The sequence below is a fragment of the Xiphophorus hellerii genome, chromosome 7, assembly GCF_003331165.1.
Source record: "Xiphophorus hellerii strain 12219 chromosome 7, Xiphophorus_hellerii-4.1, whole genome shotgun sequence".
Classification (NCBI taxonomy): domain Eukaryota; kingdom Metazoa; phylum Chordata; class Actinopteri; order Cyprinodontiformes; family Poeciliidae; genus Xiphophorus; species Xiphophorus hellerii.
In genome coordinates, this window is record NC_045678.1 from 23,253,586 (window position 1) to 23,277,012 (window position 23,427).

Consider the following 23,427-nt stretch of genomic DNA (forward strand, 5'->3'; position numbering starts at 1 on the left):
GATTATGGAATAATGAAGATGTTCTCATGTATATTTGTGCAAAAACGGTGCAATACGTTCCCTGAGACGTTTACATGCACTCGTCAATGAGATTGCTTAGTTTTATCAGAGTATCAGTAAATTTCAAAATATGATTAAATGCAATTTATGTGCAGTTTAGTGATACAAGTCATTCATGTATATGTGCCATTGTTACACATGAAAATGTTGGTCAGTGGTTCATTTTTTATGGTTCATAGGCAACTCTAAACAGTTGGGTTTTTAGTCCAGATCTAAAACTGTAAGTCCATATCGCCCAGCACTACTTTCAACAGTTCCTGGAGAAAAATCGGTGACATTAAAACAGAGCTTCACCCCCTGCAGGCGTATAGTTTGTGGGATACTGTCACAGCGCCAGTGTTTGCTAAAGCACCACTATCTGTGCTCTGACTTTGATATCAGTTTGATACACCTAATGAGCCCTATGATGTCTAAATTAGGGATACTGGCTGAACAGCACAAGCTCTCATTTACAGACCACAGGGTGTATCCGCCTGTGAGACGGCTGAACAGCAAATCAAAGCCACTGTTATTGGATCCAGTCAAGTAATTCTATGGACCGGTGGGTAATTTCGCGATGTCCACAACAGTGATTAGAGCAGAGAAACGAGTAGCGTTTACAAAAAGCGGCTGCTCAGAGAGACAGCTGTGTTTTTTTGGTGCTGTAATACATCTCTGGGGCTTTGATCATGGTGTTTGAGCATGCTGGTTTGTACGCGTGTGTCTTTGAATAAATCAGAAATGGTTACACTCAAATTGAGTCCTGTTTGAGGATTCAGAGAAACGGTTGACAATTACAGATGGCGGCTCCAGCTCTGATGTGGATTTTCAGCCGCTTCTCTCTGCATTTTTGTAAATTGCGACATCTTTTCAAGGGGAAGTGATTATAAAATGAAAGTTGGCAAAGGAGAGAGGGTTCAAGTACTCAAGTGTGACTTTTGACTGACATGTGCTATTAGGCTGAAATGGTTTAATCTCTATTTGGCGGGTGCTGCGGAGGTAAGCTGCACTTATCATTGATTCCCCGCCTCCACCCGGATTCATTGACACACTTAAGCCTCAACTGGAAGTCTTTATCTGATGGAGCAAACCAACCGAGGCAAAGGAGGATTTTACTTCAGAAACGCTCCAAACACCCTTACCAAGAGCCAGGGTTCCGCGCTAAAACTTCTGCCTCTGAAGGACGCCTGTGTGTCTCCAAATGATATCCCCAGAGAGGACGGAGAATTTTTCCCATCATCTCACCCAGGAAATAGACGCTGGCAGAGCTTCCACTGCTTTATTTCTCAGCTACTGAACTTTCCTCCGGCTCCTCTCTCCACACCCACAATGTGACTGATGGAGCATTTTCCTCTTGTTACATTCAGCACCAAATTTAGTAAAGGTAACAGGAATGACGGGGAAATCCCAAGTGGGGACTTGGCACTGCTGCCGACAAACTGAAACAAAGCGGCAGCGTGGAAGTTGGGCACTGAAAAGAAAGGATTTATTGTGCTGCTTTGAGCGAAACCAGAGCCTTCACATCACCTAACAGAGAGCGGTCTGCTTACGTGACATTTAGGGCATTTAAACAGTAGGCTTTGTTGTGCCAGTATTAACAATTGCTGAACCATTACAGTATCTGAAAGTAAGCAAAGGAGCCTAAACCCCAGCTGTTTTTAATCTGTTCTGTGTGTCATATTGTTTATTTAAGGGTGTTTTCTTATCTGATAGCTTGATAAAGTTGCAACATTTGTTACATTTGGTTCGCTTTCACACTGCACTGTGTCAAACAAGCCAAACCATTTGAGAAACCTGTTGACCCATTTGCTTGTGCTCATCCTGCACCAAGAACCACTAAAAGAAATTATATGAAAACCATTGAAAAAGACATGAGCGCAACTTCCTTTTTGACGAAATGTAAACAAAAGTGGAGTGGTGTCAGATTTGAGCAGTTGTAGGATTTCACTTCTGTTTTATAGGTGCTGATTTCCTTAATTTTGGGAGATTAGTGATTGGCTGATTTTTACATGTGAAGCCGATCCTATCCATCGATCTTATCTACCTCTGCAAAGGTCTAAAAAATCAACCATTGTCCTCTTCTGGTCTCCCGTGAGAGAGGTTTGACTGAAAGACCGGCCCACCAGGTTATGACTGAACGTTTACAGTTAACAGCCTGTTGCCAATTCAGAAACTTTCTTGCTATCCTGAGCAACATTTCAGAGTATCGGCGAAAATCTGAATGGGCAGGTGAAGCTTTTTAAATGATCAGTAATCGGCAATTGGCCAAAAAACCGCACCCCTAGTTTTTGGTAAAATACTACAAACCATTTCTCCCACTAGCAATAGACTCTCACATTTGGTTTGGTTGTATTTACCCAGAATGCTCTGCGCTGTAGTTCACTTCCTGCTTTTGGAGCGATCTCGGGTCCGCCCGGTGTTCACATATTCATTTGAATAGCATCAAAGTTCACTTCAACCAAACCGAGACCGAGGTTTTTAGAGTTAGCTTGAAGGTCCACATCAAAATTTACATTCACACCTCCCCAAACAAATCAGACTTTCAAGAGAAATGAACTAGAGTTTGATTAAAATGGACCAAACAGGGCTGGTATGACAGCACCCATAGAGTGTACTGCCAAAAAACCCCAAACTATTTTGCAATAACAAATAGAAATCGTTTTTTGCGTCTAGATGTGCACAGCTGGTACATACAGATAATTGCTTCTACCAGCTGCTGGTAATTGCAGTGAAAGGTTTTTCTATTAAATGACTCGGGAGAGACAAAATACGGATGCACACTACAAGGTATGAAAACCAGGCATCTTTCAAATTTGCTTTGTGTGGGTCAGAAGAACTTGTTTTTGATTGTAACGTGAAAAACTGTGGTAACACTTTATTTGTAGAAGTGTTCATAACACCTGTCATGAGCATGGAGTCTTCAAAAATATTTACAACTGTCGTCATGAAGTGTCATTCGGTAAATAATTACACTTTTAATGCAAAGTTGCATTAAAAGTTGCAAAGTTGCATTAAAAGTCCATTAAAAGTGTCAACTTTGCATTAAAAGCGACATTATTTATTATTATTTACTCATGTTAGTCTTATGCACACCCCTTCAAATAATGTTACCTAAAAAGTGTAAAAATGTTGATATGAATATTTCCCCAAGGTTTTTAGCAACTGGAAATAAATGGTCACTTTCTGTTTTTGTGCAGAAAATGTCATCAGTGTCTAAGATAATTTTGTGAATGTTTTTTAGAAATTTATCTATCTGTGTTTCCAGAATAGCAGCTTGCTGATGTGTTTTTGCTGTACATAATGTACCTGGAATGTCATTTCATATTTTTTCTAAATAAATGTAAGTGTACATGTAACGTGAAAACGATGGACGGCGTTCTGTTTTATCCTGCAGAGCCTCTCTCCGTGTTTTTCTTCAACCTTGCTGGAGTTTTTTCTTATCCTTAGAGGAGACATGTTTCTCTTTCACCACTCTTTTTTTACATTCAGTGATAGACTGTGGATGTTTGTAAAGTAAAAGCAATGAAATGGCATAAATGACGTTGTCTTAACTTCTTTGGACGAGAGTGTGAAAGTGGAAAGGCACAAACATTAAGAAACAATTTTCCGTTGCCTGAATTCATCAAATTAGCATAAATTGTATCTTACAAATTACAATGTGAACACTTTAAATGCAAATTCATGGTGTGCCGTTTTGCCAGAGTTTTTCCACCAAAGTGCCTTGTTTCACTTCCTGCCTCTCCTGGATAAATGCATTTGGAGTCCAGGCCCTTAGCGTGTAATTCAGGAGCCCTGGTGGGCTAAACCTTTAAACACCCTCGTTTTACGGCCGTGATCTGACAGTCCTAACTTCTCCCTTTTAGAGAATCTGCAGGGATCACTTCAGTGCTTCACCGGAGGACATCCATTTCCAGGCAGGCTGCATGTCATCGGGTGGTTCTCCGAGTATGAGCAAGAAGGATTTGAATTCATTTACACAGGGTGGTGGTAAGTGTGAGAGCACTGATTGGCAGATAAAAACCATTAAGGCCGGCTCATGAAGGTTTAAGGTTGACAGAGAGCGTTTTCTGCTTTAATGGCTTCATTACAGCGTCCCAGCAGTGAGACTTGAATAACAATGTCACATAAGCTTACTATTTACATGTTTTTTTAATGTTCTGCTTGGATTGTTGCAGAGGTAGGTTACACTATAAAAACCTTCTCATACAATCATTTTGCTTATTATAAACTCATTAAGGCAGAAATGGCTTCTTTACTGCAAAATTCATATCTCATTAATATATTGTGATGGGTGGTGGTAACGATATATATCACAATGTGATTTGTGTAAAATTTACAATAGAAACAAAAAAATCACATACTAATTGGGTGAAATGTATATATTTTTATTTGTTAAAACTTGATTAACACAAATTTTTGTGTTATTTGTTGTTATGTTGCTGCCTGTCATTTCCTTAAGCCCTGATTGGCAGCAACATAATCTCAATGGTGACTACCAGGAAAAATCAAAGTTAAGTAATTAAATTAAAAATTATTTCTACATAGAAACACATTAATTTTAATCTAAAATGAATGTGTGAAATTCTGCTTTTTATTTGCTGGTATTTAGCTAACTACAGCTGCAAGCTTTGCTTTAAGGTGGTAAAACAAATTACTTGTATTTGATAAATCCCACACACTTTGCAGATTACATTTTTCTGCTGTCTGACAGTGACATCTGCCGCACTCTTCTTGAGCATCGCTCTAAAACCGCGGGAGGTTAAACCTGAACCAGGTCCAGATAACTGATGTTTGTGCACCTGCCTTTTTAAGGAGCTCTTCCTTTGCGCTCTCCACCACGCTGCTTCCCGCATGTTGATGATTACGTCATCAACATGCATTACCGTGATTAGTCGGTAGACTGACAAAAAATCTAATTTCTATCATTTCTGCTATACATCATTTATATTACAGATTACTACTGCAAATATTAAGCAAATTTTAAAACTATTGTCAGTTTCTACCAATCATGTTGAATAATATCTTAATATTGTATCAAAATGTATTGTTCTGTTTTCCATCGTAGCATATAACGTTGCATTGTTCAGCATCATATTCTATTATACCATTTTAAATTATTGTGTCTCATATTGTATCACACTGTGTTGTCTAAATCATGTCATATATTATACTGTTCACTATGCTAAAATTAATAATGAAAACAATTTAAGCGACCTATTTGCATACAGTATGTGGACTGTTGCATATAAAATTCACTAGCAGTGAATATTGCGCTAGTATCAGTATTGGGCCAAAGAAAGAAGGCAGCTGGAAGCTTTTAAATTATGACACTTTTGACGGTAAAATAGACAAGAAATTGAACAGCAGCTGCGCAGGGGGGCCAATTTAATTTTTTTGTCATGGGACCCAAGATTCCTGGCAGCAGCCCTGATCATACATAGGTCACATTATGGAAGAAAATTATATTATATCAAATTACCATAATTTCCCACATTTTTCCAGAAATACAGTAATACCATATTGTTGTTTAAAAAGAACTTCCTGTATTAGAGGGATTGTTTTTGGGTTTTTTTGCATTAATTTGAGTGATGCAAGACAGCATATTGGAGCAGTATGGTAGTAAAAAAAAAGAAAAATGTTCACATTTTATCACCTTTACACAAATGTTCACATGTACTGTGATGGTCAAAGGGTAAAGCCACAAAGCTGACTTTAAAAGACCTCTGGGAGACACTCAGTTTTCTGTAAGCTGCAGGCTTCAGAAGCCAGTCTAAAAATGTAAGGTCTTATTTTCTCTGAACACAGAGTAGAGCAGAATGTGAGAAATGAGTCTTCAAAACAACAACAAAAACAAAAGACAAAAAGAAAACACAATTTAGGGTGTGTAAGTGAAAGGAGAAAACCCAGTGAAGGCATTTCTGCTGTATCCATTTTTCCCTTCAGACATGCTCTCAAAAACATCCATTTAGGCTCCTTGAAGAGAAACTTCCTTTGTGAAGTAACTGTTACTTCTTAAAACTCACAAAGTGAATTTCCCAACATCACACAAAGTGTCTGTAGTACTTTGCAGACAAACTCATGAAAAGAGCTGAAAGGAGCAGAAGCACATCCTCAACTGGGTTTGATCTGAACAGCTTAGAAACACACAAAAACCTAGAAATTTATATTAGAGATGTCTTCTGCAGTTCAATTCTAGTGTTTTTCTGTTAGTTCTTGGAGAAATTAAATTTCCCATTACAGTACCTTTCAAAAGTATGCATCCACATTATATTTTCAAACCTTTTTTACATTACAGCCGTAAATATTAATGTATTTAGTTGCGATTTTATGTAACAGACTGAACGCATGGTGAAACATAGAGGAGGCAGTATCATGCTGTGGAATCATTTGTTGGAATGGCATAGTCAAAGTACAAGATGCGATTCTGGATCTTCTACTGTGTCTCAATAAATTTCTATAAAAATGTATTGTCCCATTGAAGGAAACGTATTAAAACCTGAAAACTGAATATAATATTTGCTCTGCAATTTAAAAATAATAAATTTCTTTTCGTAGTCACTATAAATCAAACAATTTAGATTCAAAGACATAAATCCAAATGAATTACTGAGTTGGAGGTCTGTGGATTTTTGTTTTGTTTGTAAATAATGTTTAAAACAATGTAAAATTATGCGTCTGTTTGTGCTTTTATATCAAAAATCACAACAAAATACACTGAGGTTTGTGGTTTTTATGACAACATGCAGAAAGTGTATTTACATTTCAGCTGCATCCAACTGAATTTTATTGCCAAAGAAGAATCTGTGTTTCCTGCACTTATTTAGGTTTTCACAATTACATAAAAACATATAGACTGAATCAAAATTAAAAACAAAATGACAGTGATGATAGTAATGCTTTTTTCTTGCATGTACATGAATGAATATCTGAAGGCTTTTTATATTTACCAAATAAACTGATGTCACACTGTGATTATCTCATTATTGTAGAAACATTTTGAAGCACTCAGACAAGGCTGACAGCAAGGTTTCTGGAATTTTACACATATTTCAATCCAGATTAGAAACTGAAAAAAATGAGAGCAATTTGTAAACATGCTTCCAAAACAAAAATTCATAAAACGTCAACAGAGATTTTTCTTTTATTCCACCTAACATGGCACAGTTTAGTTACAGAAAGCACAAATAATCCTCAATCAAGTGTCAGACACATGATTAGGATATTAAGTTTAGCTTGGTCATAACGCCACCATGCCTCAAAAAAACAACAAAAAAAAGAAAAACAGACGCAAAGCGGTGCAGCTGCATGTCAGGTCTCGCATGTTTTGCACCATTAACCTCCATCTCAATGTCTGTCTCATAACGCAGCAATTCAAAACATTACAGTGTGTCATTTCCAACCTTCATTACACAACTGGGAAGTGAGATCCCAATGGAAATTTAATATAGTCATAAAATGAAAGTAAATACAAGGCACTGTCTGAGGTTGGATCGGTGATGTTTTCTCAAAGAAAGCAACAGTTTTGTGTTTTTCTTTGCTAGATTGTCAGTATATAAAGCTTCTGTGTATGTTTCAGGTCCAATATATGTGACTTCACGACAGACACAGGTTCACAGTATTTATTCTAACTAAAGAGAAGTTCAAGTAGGCGGTTAACATCAGTCCGGCAGCTTCTGCCCCAACGTTACAAACGGCAACAGAGAAAGAGGCTGATGTGATCGTATAGTGGTAAATTTATATCATTAATCCACATAACTAATCTCATCTTTAACTTAAACAACAATGAATATATATTTTTAGTTCAGGAAATAAAATCACCAATGTAATATTCAAAGAGTATCTCACAATTGATAACTGAAATATTACTTTGTATTAAACATTAAAACATACCTAAAAAAGACGAAATGAAGTTGGTGGTTAACATCAGTCCAGCCGCTTCTGCCTCTATGCATTAAATAAAATATAGTAAATAACCCTAAACAAACTACAAAACAATAGCTCTCAAAGAGTAGTTAGCATTATTTAATAGCAGTTAGCATCAGTTAGCAGTTGTAAAATTAAACATAGCTAAAATGCCCAACATTAACAATGATAATGGTTAAAAACATATAACATAGCAAAATTACTCATGAAACACTGTGTATGATTAAACTTGTCTAAAATATATCTTAAAATATATTACTTGTAAGGAAAACACAGATGCATATCACAGCTGCACAGGGGGAGGGGCTGGCAGTTACTGGTTGCTACGGTAACCACCAACCGCCAAGAGCAGCGCAACAGAACTTAGTACACCAATAAATATCTGGAAAAACTACTTGTTGACTAAACAAAGTAGATTAAAAAAATAAATAAACACATTTCGACAAACTTCACATCTGTAATATTGTTAAAATAAAACCCTGTTACAAGTTCACAGATTGTTTAGCACAATTATTTAGTGTGAGCTGCATGTACAGCTCCATATTTAATACATTAAGGCTCGAATAAGAACCTGCATCCGTGTTTCAAGTGCTGTGACTAATCTCTTCTCTTTCTTTGCCGTCCTTCCTGCTCCGAAGCCAAGAGGAGTGCTTTCAGACTCCCCCTCTCCAGCGCCCCACTCTCCGCTACTCCCTGCATGTCCAAGCATACTCAACTAATGGAGCGGCGAGGGACGCTCTTGAAACAGCGGCTGAAAATGGACATGCTCTCCAGCACAATACACAGCCTCACAAACACAAGAGTCCACTATATTCAGCACTCTCTGTGATGTGAAAGCTTCCAACGAGCCCCGTCTGTCCACCAACAACCGGGCCCGTAATGGCGCCGTTTCATAAATGTGATTAGAAATTACAGTCATAATGGGGATAATTCATTTGGATCACCACTGTGGGACGGGTCCCTAATCAGTCTTTATGTGTAATTGAGACAAATCATCTCCTACAGCCGGATCTGGAGCCAATGTCCAATCGAAAGCAGGAAGCCCCTTCCTGACCTTTAAAGTTGAGCGGCGCCTATTAATTGTGCCCTGGCCTCCGGGGAACAATAACCACTAAGAAACACTCACTCAAGACGCAAACAGCGTTAAAAACCCTAGGATGGTCTCACATTTTGTAAGATTTAAATCACACATTTCAATATAGTTAAGGAATATTTTATGTGACGGACCAAAAACAACCATTGGCGGGGATTTGGTTTAATTTATGAGCCTAATTTATGTTGTAGGTTCAGTTTTTGTCTGGACATCTCCCATTTTTCTTTTTAAAAGTAAGACGGTATGACATAATATTAGAGACATACTAAGAAAATAAAAGAAATAGGGGAATAAGGTCATAATATTACAAGAAAAAAGTCTAAATAGTACAAGAATAAAGACTTAGAATTATGAGAATAGTCATTACAACTTTATTCTCGTAATATTATGACTATTTTCATAATTAAATTTTTTGTTTTTTCTTAGTATGGCTCTAATATTCCATCATAAAATGGCCCATGTTAGAGATTATCTCTCAACAGATTCTCTCACCTGAGCTGTGAATTTCTGCAGCTCCTCCAGAGTTTAAATCACCTTCTGGATGTCTGATTAATTAGGATTGCAGTTGTGCTATTCTTTTTTATTTTCAGAAACTGGATTGAACAGTGAACAGTGAAGTGTAATATACTGTAGTTGTTCAACTTAATTCTGCTTTAAACGTCTCTACAACTTTATTTTTAACCCATTTCTTGATCTTTCTGATTATGTTTTTTCCACTAATGTTTCCCAAGAATCCTCATATTCATAAATATATTAATGGATTCTATTTAATAAGTTGGTAACTTTGGATTTAATTTGGTTGCACTGTATTTTATTTAGGGGTGTCAGAGCATGTGTAACCCTTCTGTGTTTGTCTCAGGTCCAGCAGGTCGACTTCACGACAGACACATTCAGGTTCACTGCATTTATTCTAACAAAAGATTTAGTCAAGTTGGTATCTAACATCAGTCCAGCAGCTTCTGCCTCTATACATTAAATAAAATATAATAAATTACACTAAACAAACTACAAAGCAATAGCTCCCAATGAGCAGTTAACATCAGTTGATAGCAGTTAGCATTAACAGTTGTAAAATTAAACATAGCTAAAATGGACAACATTAACAATAACAGTTAAAAACATATACAAAACATAGCAACATTTCTCATGAAACACTTTGTATGATTAAACTTGCCTAAGATATATGTTAAAGTGTAATACTCGTAAAGTAAACACAGAGCTGATCCTAATACCACAGTTACAAACGGCAACAGAAAAAAGGGGGAGGGGCTGTCAGTTGCTGGTTGCTATGGAAACCACCACCGGCCAAGAGCAGCGTAGTACACCAATAAATGTCTGGAGAAACAACTTGTTGACCAAACAAAATAAATCCTAAATACATTTTTGACAAACTGCACATCTATGATACAGTTAAAATAAAACCGTTACATAAGATTATAACCTATTTGTGTTAGTTTGTCACATAAAAACCCAACAAAATACAACGGTTTTGATTGTAATGTGAGGAAGTTGTGGTTTATTCTCTTAGTCATTATTCCCTCCATCAAACTTACTCTTCTGTTATTTATTTAAGAATCTCAGAGTATTCTTTCCTCTGCAGTGCTTGGGGTCAGACAGATATGAAAAGTTTTGTGCTCTCAAGGTTGCAAAAGAGCACCTTTTTCCTCTTCACACGCAGTCCTGATAAGCCATGCTGCACCTTACATGCCGATATAGTTGAGGAGAAATTCGCCTAGGGCGTTGCACCGACAAACCGTTTTACCTGAGGCATTTGTCTGACTGTCAGTTCTGTTTTCCTGCAGTCATTTAGATGCTCAGGTTTAATTAAGCTACCGCTCTCATTAACAAAGGATCTCATTTCCGAAGCTCTCAATCTCACGCCACTTTCTTCTTCTCGTCAGACAAACACCTCCACCTTGACAGCCACGCGAAACATGCGAACGGATCTCCCCGGCCAACCGTTTATTGAGTATTCATCATAATTCCAGACACCTGCTGGTTGTTTTCTTTTACATGGACTCCAGGGAAATGATATCTGTTGGGCTGGATTTACACGCCGGGTGTTGATGAAACTTCTGGAGAGCAGAAGCACCGTCCCTGTATCTTCTGACAAGAATCGTCAGTTTAAAATATGAGCTACCTTCAGGGATGGGAGAGTGACGCCGAAGCAAATTAAATATCAGGTGCTTGCTCCTGTCATTGTATGACAAGTTATTCATAACCGTGCAAACTTATCAGCTTATGCAAAATGATTGTGGCTGCATCTGTTGCTTTTGGATGTGTTATTTTCCCATGATGAGAGAGATCTATTGTCATGAGATTCCAGGGGCGTGCAACACTTGCTTTATTCACAAGATGGTGCAATAAGTGCACGCACTCACCAGCTCACACACTTCTGCAATCCCTCCTGTATGAAATAACATTTGCTTCTCAGCTTTGTAACATTTATGAGGGCTGAGATTCCTGTTTTTTTATGCACCATAAATCATTCAAGTTAGCAAAAGTGATTGGTGTTTTTGTCCTGCAGACAGATATTCTTTTAAATCAAAGAGACAAAGCTGGAACCCATAAGAGTTTTGCACAACCCGAGGCTTAAACTGCACCCCTCTCCTCCATCACGGGACTTAAAGAAGTAGATAATGAAGCGGGGGAACAAACTGCAGGCAGATCAAACAGAAGTAATAAAAGAGAAAAGCCTTGGACCCTTGATTCTGTCCTTGAGTCCAACTGATAAAAGAGGAAGAAGCAAAACGTTACAGGAACAAAACCGACCACAGAGGACCTGCAGGCGACTGATAGAGCTGGTGATTAATTTCTGGAAATTAATGATTACAAGTGAGGTGCTGACATTTCTGGCATTATAAACTCACTTACAGGTGCTTATTCTGTTTCTGGATAATAGAAGAAAAAACATTTACTGCCCACCCACTTCCACACATCGTGCAAAACTCACCGGATGAGCAACCTGCTCACACTGCAGTTATGAATACCAAGCACTCCCCAGAATAAATCACTAAAATTACATTGTTTTTATAATTATCCCACAGTTCATAACTTCTCCACTGGACATTTCTCCTCAACCTCTTGTGGATTTATTTCCTTTTCTTCCCCTCTCCTCGGTGCTTGAACCTGATCTATCACTGTTGTTGCAACACCTACCGTTCGCCAACGGAGGTCAATAAAGATTATGGATGTTTCGATGGCTCTGTAATAGCAGGTTGTTAAAAGCCGGAGCGAAGGACCACGGTAATCCCTGTCTGCACATCAAAGACACGCGGGAAATCTGGCCTTGACATAGCAGAGTGGCCGGACGCCACCTGCCCAGATGTTTGGCATGTGGACTCTGGTTCTGCCAACACAGGATTCTGAGAACAGAGCGGGACTCCCAGAGTGAATCTGAAGCCTCCCAACCTCAAGGGCAAAACCAAAAAATATATATAAATGATAAATCAATCTAATTTCTTTTAAATATAAACTAATTCATCAATTTTCTAATCTGAAGTGATGAACTGGTTTGCAACGACAGGGGCAACACATAGATAACACTGTGCTATTCAAAAATACTGAGAAATTCAATAATATAAAAAAAGTACTATAGTAGAAGTATGACGTTACACTAGTTATACTAGTGTATGACTAGTATGCCCATGCGACTGGGCATGGGAGAACCCATGCTCCCATTTTTAGGTTGTAAAATGGGAATCTTATTGTGGTAGGAAATTATATAGGTATCAGCAGCTTTTATTTTGAAAACTGAAAAACAGCGGGTAACTTCCGGTTTTCAAATTTCAATTTTATTTGCATTTAAGATGTTATGACTAATTGTTAATCATTATCTTTACAGTAGAGCATATTAATCTCAGATTGTTATTTTGGGTTTATGTTGTTAAACACATAAATTTAAAGGATCGCACCATTATTGTTTCCCGGTGCTACGAGACGGTCTCGTTTCTTTTAGTTCCCATGGGAGAATGTAAGATGTTTTTTCTGTGCTTAGTAACTGTATCTTAAGCATAGTAAATGATAGTTCAATCACTATTATTGTAAAAAATAATGTGCTATGGAGCAGCTAAGCCCTTTTAAAGAGAGGTAGGACTCCATTAGCAGATATTTAGCAGCTCTCATGCTACATGAAAGATTGCTAATGAAGTTATTGTTGACGGTTGAATGCTGAGCTACACTAAATACACAATAAAACCCAAAAAAGACCTTTCAAATTTTCAGTAAATTACATAAAATCACAGAGAGACCTACCACACCAGGTTTACAAGATGAGAACATGAATCAAATTGCTACTTAGCATCTCGAAGGAGGTTCTCCCCTTTTTAATGCTCTGCTATTTACAGTTGAAGGCTGTTATTAAAACCGTATTTGGTAACCGCTGATAAAAAAAACTCCATCAAACAGTGTCTCGGATTCTCCAACACAAACAGAGAAAGTAAAGCAGAGATGTTTTATCCATTGGGTTTCAACAGCTAAAAGAAGCTTTATTTTATGTTTTCTAACTGCACAAGTAAAGAACATGTTTATGTCTAAATGTGAGAAACTGACAAAAGTAGGACTTTTCCTCCCACTGGCTTGCAGCTATGTGAAACAAGTTAAGATTTAGATGTTGTTTGCAGACTTCAGAGTGGTCTGGTTAGTCTGTTTAGCTGCCTACCAGCTTCTCAGATTTCATCTACTAATGTTTGGGTGGCCTGTCTTAAGTAGACAGGAAAGCCAAAAATATACAATAAACTAAAGCCAAGCTGAAACAGTTTGACGACAAGCATCTGTTTGTCCAAACTGTCAATACAACAGATGAATTGAAACACAACTTATTGCAAATCTCCAAAATAAGAGTCTATAAAACATAAAACCAGTATTCTCTGCAGACATGAAAACACAGCAGTGTGAAATATATCACTTTGTATACATAACATCACCGTATTGCTATCAATCAGGTAAACACTTTCTTTTGGCACAAACCTCTCTTGTGGTGGTTAACTGGATGGAAGTGCTAAACTGCATCTTTCTTTTTTAAACATTCGTCTAAAATCAGATAATGTGCATAAACTGTTCAACCAAGCAATAAAACCAAAGGGAAACTTTTTATAATTTGCTAAATTTGCAGAAACATTTGAGGATTGTTGTAATTTCAGCTAACTAAATGTAGGTGGGCTACACCCTGCACAGACATCCAGTCCATCACAAAGACAAGGGACAAAAAACCATGTATAGACTCATAACTATGGGCGATTAGTGAGACCAATGATACTAACAATATTTTTTTGTATTCTGGGAGTAAAAAGTTTACCTGGAGAGAATACACACATGCATTTAGAAAGAGCCCAGGCCGGGATTCGAACCTGTAACCTTTTTCCTCCAAGGCAACAGTGCTGCCAACTGTGCCAAATGTAAAACAGAAGACTACTTTCATCAAATCCTGGGAAATCTCTAACAGCAAAATATGCTAATGCTGCTTGTTTTGCTATTTTATCATTAGTTGGCACATCATGATAAAAACAGGTTCATTTTGTTACATTCTCCTAATCCTATTGGGGCTTTGGAACAATGAAACGGGAATCGCCAGCTCCACACTCATCTTGGAAAGTAACGACACCAGGATGGTGGATGCTGGCAGAGCTGTTTCTGCTTTAGGCGTTGGATCCTGATATTCATCTGACTGTCAAACACATCCAATGTACAACCCATAACGCAAACCGTTTTTCTTAATGCCAGATGTCCCTTTGAGCAAGATCATACACACTTCATGCTGGACTCTGGAGAAATAGTTCCAGAACGGTTTCAGGAATTTTAAATCCAGCTTAAAGTTTTGACGTTCAAAATTTAAGAGATCAACAAGGAAATGAAACTTTGAGAATGTGAAGCATCTGCTTCTGAGGTTGGCTACCTGATACTGGAGCAAACCTGGCTACGTTAACACAGCAAATCTTGATGCTCAATTTAAATTATTTTCTGCAATCCATTATTTTTTTTACATGGATGTTCATACTATTAATTAAGTGCAACCACGATGAGACTTCTGTGTGAACAGTTTATGTCCTCAACTTGTAAACGTTCTTCAGCAGAAGAAGAACTTTGACGTAACAACAGCGCACTGTTTATGGAAGTAATAATGGATGGATCCGTTTAGGGAGCAATTTAAAGTTTATTCAGCAATGAGAGTCGACAGTATTGTTACAAGATCATAACAACACGAAGGAAGATAATAAAAAGAAATCACAACTAACAGTGATGGCCTTTCGTGAAGCACTGACTGCAACTTTGGTTGCCTGTTTGGATGCGTAATTAGAGCCACTAGGGTGGGATTGTGATGTGATGCGCTTCATTTATTTCATGATTTACCACGTCTGTCTTCTGCTGGTGCAGATTTATGACACAAGTCTCACATAGACAACGTAAAAGCCAGATAAAATCAGCATCACCGTTCAGACTGCAGACGCTTTGAAAACAATCGGATACGAAGCCAAATTAATAACACATATGGAAATGGGCTCAGATTGGATTTTTCCTGGGCAAAAAGATCAGAACATGCCATACAAAAGTCGTATGGAGGTCCCATCTGGGCAAAAAAAGCAACTTTGGGTCACATTTTCCTGATGTGTGAACTGAAGCTCCAGAATATAACTTACATAGAAAAAATATTTTTTTACATATTTGTTGAAACTGTCTCTTTGGCATGCCAAGACAGAGAAGACAGAGAAGAATGCTTCTCTGTCTTCTCCCAGTCCAAACTAGAAATAACCAATCAGAGCCAAGAGGAGGTTCTTAGCGCTGTCAATCATGTTCCAGACAGTAGAGCCTGTCAGGAATCCTCATGCTAGTTAGCATAGCCTCTGATGATGGCAGATAAACCGTTTCCTTGTAATGTTAAATAGCTTACCCGCCATTGGCATATTTAGCAACACCTACATGAGGATGATTGACAACACCAAGACCCTCCTCCTGGCTCTGATTGATTGTTTTTGACATGGAGCGGTGCATTTATACAGATGGCAGTAATAGCACTGAGAGGAGGTGGAGGAGCTCAATCTTTTCTCTATATTGTACAAAAAACATTTGTTTTAAATAAAGTTACATACTGCAGCCTTAAGACCTTTTCTGGATGTCAGATTCTGCCAGAACTTAATTCAATATTTTCTTTAATATCAATTTCCCAGCTTGCTAACAAGCTTACCAAATACATGTTTCTGCGAAAACATGAAATCCTGCACCAGAAGACAAAAAGCTCAGTGTGTGTTAGCCACAGTTGTCTTTGTGTGACAATCTGAGGGCTGTTTCCTCGACTTTGACTGTCAGCTAAAGAACTCGCCTGTGATAGGGGCTCAGAATCATTGGAAGACCTCCAGTGGTTACAACCCCCAACTGTCAATGTGCATTTCATCTCCGCAGAGTCCATTCACACTGAAGTCGTTTGCTGTTATTTGCAGCCAAAAGCCCCTCAGATCTGGTCCGCGCGGCTGAACGACTGAGGTGTTGGGAAGGTCGAGGTGATTGTTGCAATTATGTGGCCATTACTGAAACACATTACAGGCGGTCAGAATTAGACCAGCAGAGAAGCTACGATTTAAAACACATAGAAGTGAAAAGGTTCGCTGTTGAGTTCATTTTTTTTTATGCCAAAAACATTTTCTAGTGAATTAAGCTGTAAATTGTAAGCAGTGGGTAAATAGGTAATGAAATGAAATATGGAAGCTGTTAACTCAAGGTTTAAAACAGTCTGACGAGAATCTGCTAAAGAAATATCTGAAAACCAAAGACTTAATTACTGCAGGAGATAAGGATTTTTATTTCATTGGTTCTGGTTGGAAAGGAAACGTGGTGTGACAGAGGAAACAGGAAGTAAGCAAACCTAAAAGCCTGTGGGAAACAGTTTTTAGAAATTAAACAGGAAGTGGTGTTTACTAAACACATATAGATATACACTGATGAGCTTTTTTCTGGGCAGCACTCAGTTTAGTTCAGATTCGATCTGTGTCAATGTTTTTCATTCTAGAAACGGTTTTAAGTGATTTTCTACATCTGTAGCCATGGAAGCCAACCTGAACTTTAACTCAATTCTTTTCAAATGTACATTGTTCTCCTGCAACGCCACACATCCGCAAACTTTGTAACTAACAGCCATCTTGGCAGTTGGTTGCTTTGGAGTTGCTATGACAACAATAAATAAGCCACAACCTAAGAGCTAGCTATGGTTCCCAACTTACAAACAATATAAGTACATTACAACTATTACTCGATCACAGTTTGTGAGTACTCTACCCACCTCTGTGTAATACTAATATAAATATCAGTGATATTTACTTAAGTACTTCCTGCCAAAGTAGCAAAATTAGCTTAGCTGATGTAGCTTTTAGCTGTTAGCTAACACGTAACAACTACGTGTATGTTACTATTTTGTACTTACTCTGCTTATCACCAGAACCTTGTTATTCAATTTAAGATGCAAGTTGTGTTTATTGACAAAAAATGTGGGAAGTTTTGGTTGGACTTTGGTCATTTTTTTTACTGTTTGACCTGGTTTTCACCAGACAGAAAAATATTTTATATCTAAAGACGGTGGATGATTTCTTTCTTCTTCCGAGGGACAAATATTTTCTCGCCATCTTCAGCCTGAGATTTATTTCTCCATGTGAACATTGTATGGATTGACGGACGCTTTCCCTCAACAGAAGTCGACAGATGGTTCCTATCCAAACGGTTTCTATGAACAACATCACAGATGTCTTTTTGTAACAAACCTTTAGACAGGCCAGGCGATTAAAATCTCCCTTCAAGGCTATTACAACCACTCAGTTGTCATAGTCTTAACATAAATCGTCTTAAATTTACAATTTCTTGTAAAAACATTAAAACTTGTTGAACTTTGTCACATTTTACAGCTGGCATCCACAAAATTTAATGTATTCTATTTGAATTTTATGTGAGATCAACACAAAGAAGTGCATAATTTTGAAGATTTCTTACAAGTAAAAATGTGAAAAGTGTCCTAACATAACAAAATGTAAAACAGTTGAAGAAAATACAGTATAATACTTTTACAAGATGCTGCAAATGTGTTTATTTCTTTAAGAAACTATAATGTAATGGAAATCATTCATTAAATAAGTCAGTATTGATCTTGATCAGAACGATTTTTTTTAATCTGTGAAGGGATCAGAAATAACTCTTAAAATAGTTTATTTTTAAACCTCTTAGGATAAACATGCAATAAGGAGTTCCATTTCTCATTTGCGTTGCAAATAGTGGCATTTATGCATTATTACTCCCTCTGCAGGAGACGAGATGAATGCATTTTCCCCGTGTCATAGGTGAATATTGCTTCAACATTTCTAATACGACAATATCAAGCGGTATGCATTTTTTAACGCGCATTTGCTGCACGCGGATGAATCTGTGTCAAATCAATTTCAAAAGGGCTAGGCGTGACTTTGACCTTGTCTCAAGCCGCTCAAATTGTGACTGAATTCCATTAATACAACTCAAAGCAATTTCGTTGCGTTTAAAAGACACAAAGCCAACCCGGATGCTCCCAGCGACAGCCTGATTTTAGATGACGCAGCCAGAAATATCCGCCAAATCTGGGATTCGGTCCATTTCCAGAACAATTCCAGCTGAATTAAAACAAAGAAATCAACATGTGTTATGCTTTGTGCTAAGTATTCTGGCTTATTGCTCTGTTGGATTATTTGCTTTGTATCCAACACATAAACAAGTTCGCAAAAGAACAAAACACACACATACTGGCGCATACACACAATCAGCATCATTACCTGAAGGTAGGGAAGCAGCTGCTCTGTGTTCTCCTCTTGTATTCTGCCTCTAGAGCATGTGTTATCTGTCAGATTTGAGTTAGACCCAAAGAAAAAAACTCATCTGACGTTTTTCTTTTTTTAACAGACTACAAAGCTGCACACCAGGAAGACGGAGGAACTGTGACTTGTGCAACTCCTCCCGAGATCTATAATTCACTTTGACAGATGTCAGAGACAAACAATGTTTATTTCGGCTGTGACGTGACAACGAGCTGAATTGGACCTGTTTACTTTTTCTGTGTGGAACTGTGAGATGGCTTTTGTCGTAAATTGGTGCTATGCAAATAAGCTGACTTGATCCGAATTGCAAATATACGTCTGAAGAAAGGAAAGTGCTTTTACATTGTGCAGTCTGTGATTCCTGTGTTGAGCACCGATGCGAAAGATATGAATTAATTATGATTAAATAATTATTTAATGAATTAGCAGCCATCAAGGCTAAACTAGAGGAACCTTTGAGTAGCAGATTCCAGGGAAAATTGTCTCTTAGGCCATTAATTAAGAAGAGATGTTATTTCTTAACCTAGACATAAGGTGCTTCTCAATAAATTAGGAAAAAGTTTCAGTAATTGAATAAAACATTACAGTTAATAAAGTACTGTTGTCAGGGTTTCTAAACCCGGTGGTAGGCTGCTGGCTCACTGCCATTTTTTTGAGCAAAAAATATTTAAAGTTGACAGGAAATTTGAAAATATCACTTGATAATTATGTGTTATTGGAAGATTAATACCTGAACACCAACCATAAAGTCGTAAAAGAGCAAACATTAAAACAAAATAAATAAACAATGCTTAGCCTGGTGGAGGAACAAGTGAAGCCTGGTGGCCCGCCAGGCTTATAATCCACTGGGGGAAACCCTGGTCCATGTTGTTGTCTAAACAATCATGGGGAATATGGCTGAATGTCCACCAGACATTTTCTAATGTTCACCCCGAGAACGTTTCACGTGTCTGGTTTACATTCAAAGTCTATACAGAGGAGCATCCTGGGCCGTCGCAGCGCGTTTCGACCGTCTAGCGCGGCGTGATTTGAAATGTTTGGAGTGTTTGATGCATCAAGCGTGACCAACAAATAGGCCGGCAACGGAAAACAGAACAAATGTGACTTGCAAAATCCTGCTTAAAATCCTGCTGACAGCATTTTACAGGTCATATTAATTTCAGTAACTCAATTCATTAAATGAAACACATTATATATATTAATTACACAGAGATTGATGTCCTCAGGTTTTTTTTTCTGTTTATTATGATTATTTACTGCTTGCAGCAAATGAAAACATTTAAGATTAGAATATAACATCAGACCAATAAAAATAATGAAAAGCATATTTAACACCTTGCTTAGAGGTTATTTGCAAAACGTTTATTCTGAGAAATGAGCTTCATCAGAACAGATATATTTATGGAATAAGACTGAATAAAATGTGTTAATTGATTCTATATTACATTTCATGAAAAACTGAATTTAGCTTCAGGCCATAATCATAATTAACAGAACCATAAATGTAAGAAATAAATCAAGCTGTGAGCAATGAATCTGTCTAATATGAGGGCTTCCTTTTTAAATTGAATTAATGAACTAAATTAACTTTTCAAAGATATTTTAGTTTACCTGAACCTGTGTACACTGGACAACAACATGATTAGCTACGTTTCCACTGATCATATAATTGCACAAATTGGAATTACAAAAATTAATTAAAACTTAATGGAAACGTGTCGATAAATAAAAAAAAATACGTAAAGTTTTGCGCTACGTTGAGGTGGTTTTGCAGCTGGATTGAACCTGGTTTATTTTGCAAAACTGCAATGGAAACACTATTTTGTCATCACACGAGTCGTGATCAACAACCGGATGTTACTACTGGCAGAAACCATGAAGACGACAACAGGAAGTGGTAAAAGGATGATGCTTCTTTAACTTGAATCATGACCAAATTTATTTACGTTTGATTTTAATTGTTTCCAATTTAGTGGAAACACAATTGCGAAATAGTTTTTTCAACATTAGCAAAATAGCAAAGTTTTGTGCACATTTGTAACGTAAACACAGCTAGTGATGTGAATAAATTGAGTAAAATGTCTTATGAATCAGCAGTCGACTAAATCATCTTAGAGAGTTTCAGGGAAACCTTCCAGAGTACCTGAATTCAAGCAAACTGCTCCAGGAGGATCGATTAAGTGTCGTCCTTAAACATAAACATTTAAAAGGAAGAGTGACTCGTTGAATTGCCTCTTGAAATGCGCCGCAGAAGGGAAATGGAGTGAAGTACAATTATTTTTGGGGCAGAACGGCGATAAACAAAACAAGCCTGTGACTCTTCCTGCTCAAGGTCTTCCAGCTCCACCAAACAGTGACAAACAGAAAGTCTCTAACTGATCAGCCCAGCAGTCGATACATCAGTGTGTGCACTGGGATGAAGAAATCAATGTCAGTCCATTCCCACAGCGCGTCCATCTCTGCCAGAAACCCCTCATACAAGGAAGGAAGGCCATCAGCGGGACTTACCCAAAGGGGATAGCAGTGCACACAACCCGATATTGATGTTTGAAAGGGACGCACGGATGCTAAAAAAAGGCCTCCTCTAAAATCTATGGTAACGAATTACCGAGGCAGGCGTGTTCGGCTGCTTCCAGTGTGGGAGCGAACGCTGGCTTCCAAGCCTTCACAGCGTTTTGAAGGGTCATTTTTAAACACAGCGAGAGATGAAACGAGCAACAAGAGAAGCAAGGAGGGACCATCCATCACGTCCTACTTGCCTGTGCCCTGCTGTTTGCTGAGTAGGAGATAAAGTTGGTCTTATCTTCAATTAAGCCTCGTGAAACATCCCAGGCCCAATCTGAAATGCTAAACAGGAGCGGCTCACCTGGTATTTGGGCCGCTGCTGATGTGGATTTAATTAATAGAAAGAAGAAAAACTTGCTGTTGTAGCGACTATCAGTCTCTCTACTAACCAACCAGTCGGTCTGGTTATCAGCTTCAGGTCTGTTTTATTACACAACTGAATGGGTAAAGCCACAGAAAGTTAGAGTTGCAGCTTTCAGGGAGAAAATAAATGTTTTAAAGTAATAATAACAAAGAAACTGCTTACTAAAGATGGTAAATGTCTAGTATTAATTCAACAATTTACCAACTACTAATACATTTAACGACTTTTTTCTTTAACTTGCTGTGGAACAATAGAGGATATTTCTATTCTTCCACTTTATTGAACATAAAATAAAGCAAACCCAAATAACTGAGTAAAAGTAAACAATAGGAAGGACAACAAATAATTGTAAGACATACTTTACTTTCTGACTGAGGGACTGGAATATATGTATACAACAATACTCAATTAAATCATTGAAATCCTCGTGCACAGTTATGTATAATAAATAACCAGTTTTTTCTCCCTGTCTGACATTTATTTTAGTTAAACAGTTTCTATACCTGAATGCTGAATATTGAGAGAGAGAAAGATGAGATCATAATGCCCTTAAAACATTTTGGAAAGTACACATGATGATTTCATGGCTTTGTAAGCTTCAAATTAGTTAATTTCCAACATTTGAATAAGTCTGCAGCTAATGATAATTTTAGTTATCACGTACTCCAGTTATTATTCTGACTAAATTGGCATATTCTGAAGATTTTTAATAAAAAAAACATAAATAAATGTAAATAATATACAGTTTTTAGATATCAAAATAAACATTTTATTGCACTAAATCCAATGACAACATTTCTTTATCGTACATATTCACAGAGAGAAAATATTTATAATCTTAAATGTAAAATTAATATTTTTTTGTACAGTTTTGGCTCAAATGTAGCTCTTTCAGTAAATTACATGTCTGAGTCTTCATACTACACTTAATGATTATTTGATTACTAAATTAGCTGATGGTTATTTCAATAACCAATTAATCAAATTAATTGATTCAGCCCTACATTTTAATTAAATTGAGAAATTTTGAGTGAGAGCAAGTTGGCCTATAAATCATCCTCTGTTGTGTCCAGAGGAATAAACTAAAATCCAACCAAGCCGTCGTGAAAAACTGGTGAAATGATTGGAAAAACATTCGACTCCAGTCATACAGTCACTTAACTCTACCATATGCTAAGGAATTATTCTTAAACTTTCCATTTTGATGAAATTAATAAAAAAAAGTCTGATTATTTTGCCATTTAACAAAAACAAAATAACATTTTGGTAATCCTAACTGACCTAAAACAGGAAAATGTTGGTGAAAACAGTTACTGTGTCTGTAATAGTGTATATTTAAACAGTATCAGGTGACTTATTTATTTTATATTAAAACGGTACTATGTAGAAACATGTTTTCAAGGAGGAAAAGGTTAGATTTTGCCTAAAGAATAAAAAATTAACAGGGTTGCTGAATGACTCGACGACCACAAGGACTTTGAGATGGAAACGTTAAAGGTTTGGTTCACGCTAGACTGGATTTATGTGGAAAAGCAGCAGCCTCCTGCCAAACGAAATAACAAGTCGGCATTCTGGATCAAATGTGTTGTTTTAATGCGTCTACATTTAGTTCAAGGAAGCATGAG

The 23,427-nt window shown here is 37.4% G+C and overlaps 1 protein-coding gene across 1 annotated transcript in view; it reads right to left on the minus strand.

Moving 5' to 3' along the window:
* Window positions 1–23,427, minus strand: part of asic4a (acid-sensing (proton-gated) ion channel family member 4a) — a 135,927-nt gene that overhangs the window by 18,455 nt on the left and 94,045 nt on the right. The gene's annotated exons all lie outside the window — the stretch shown is intronic.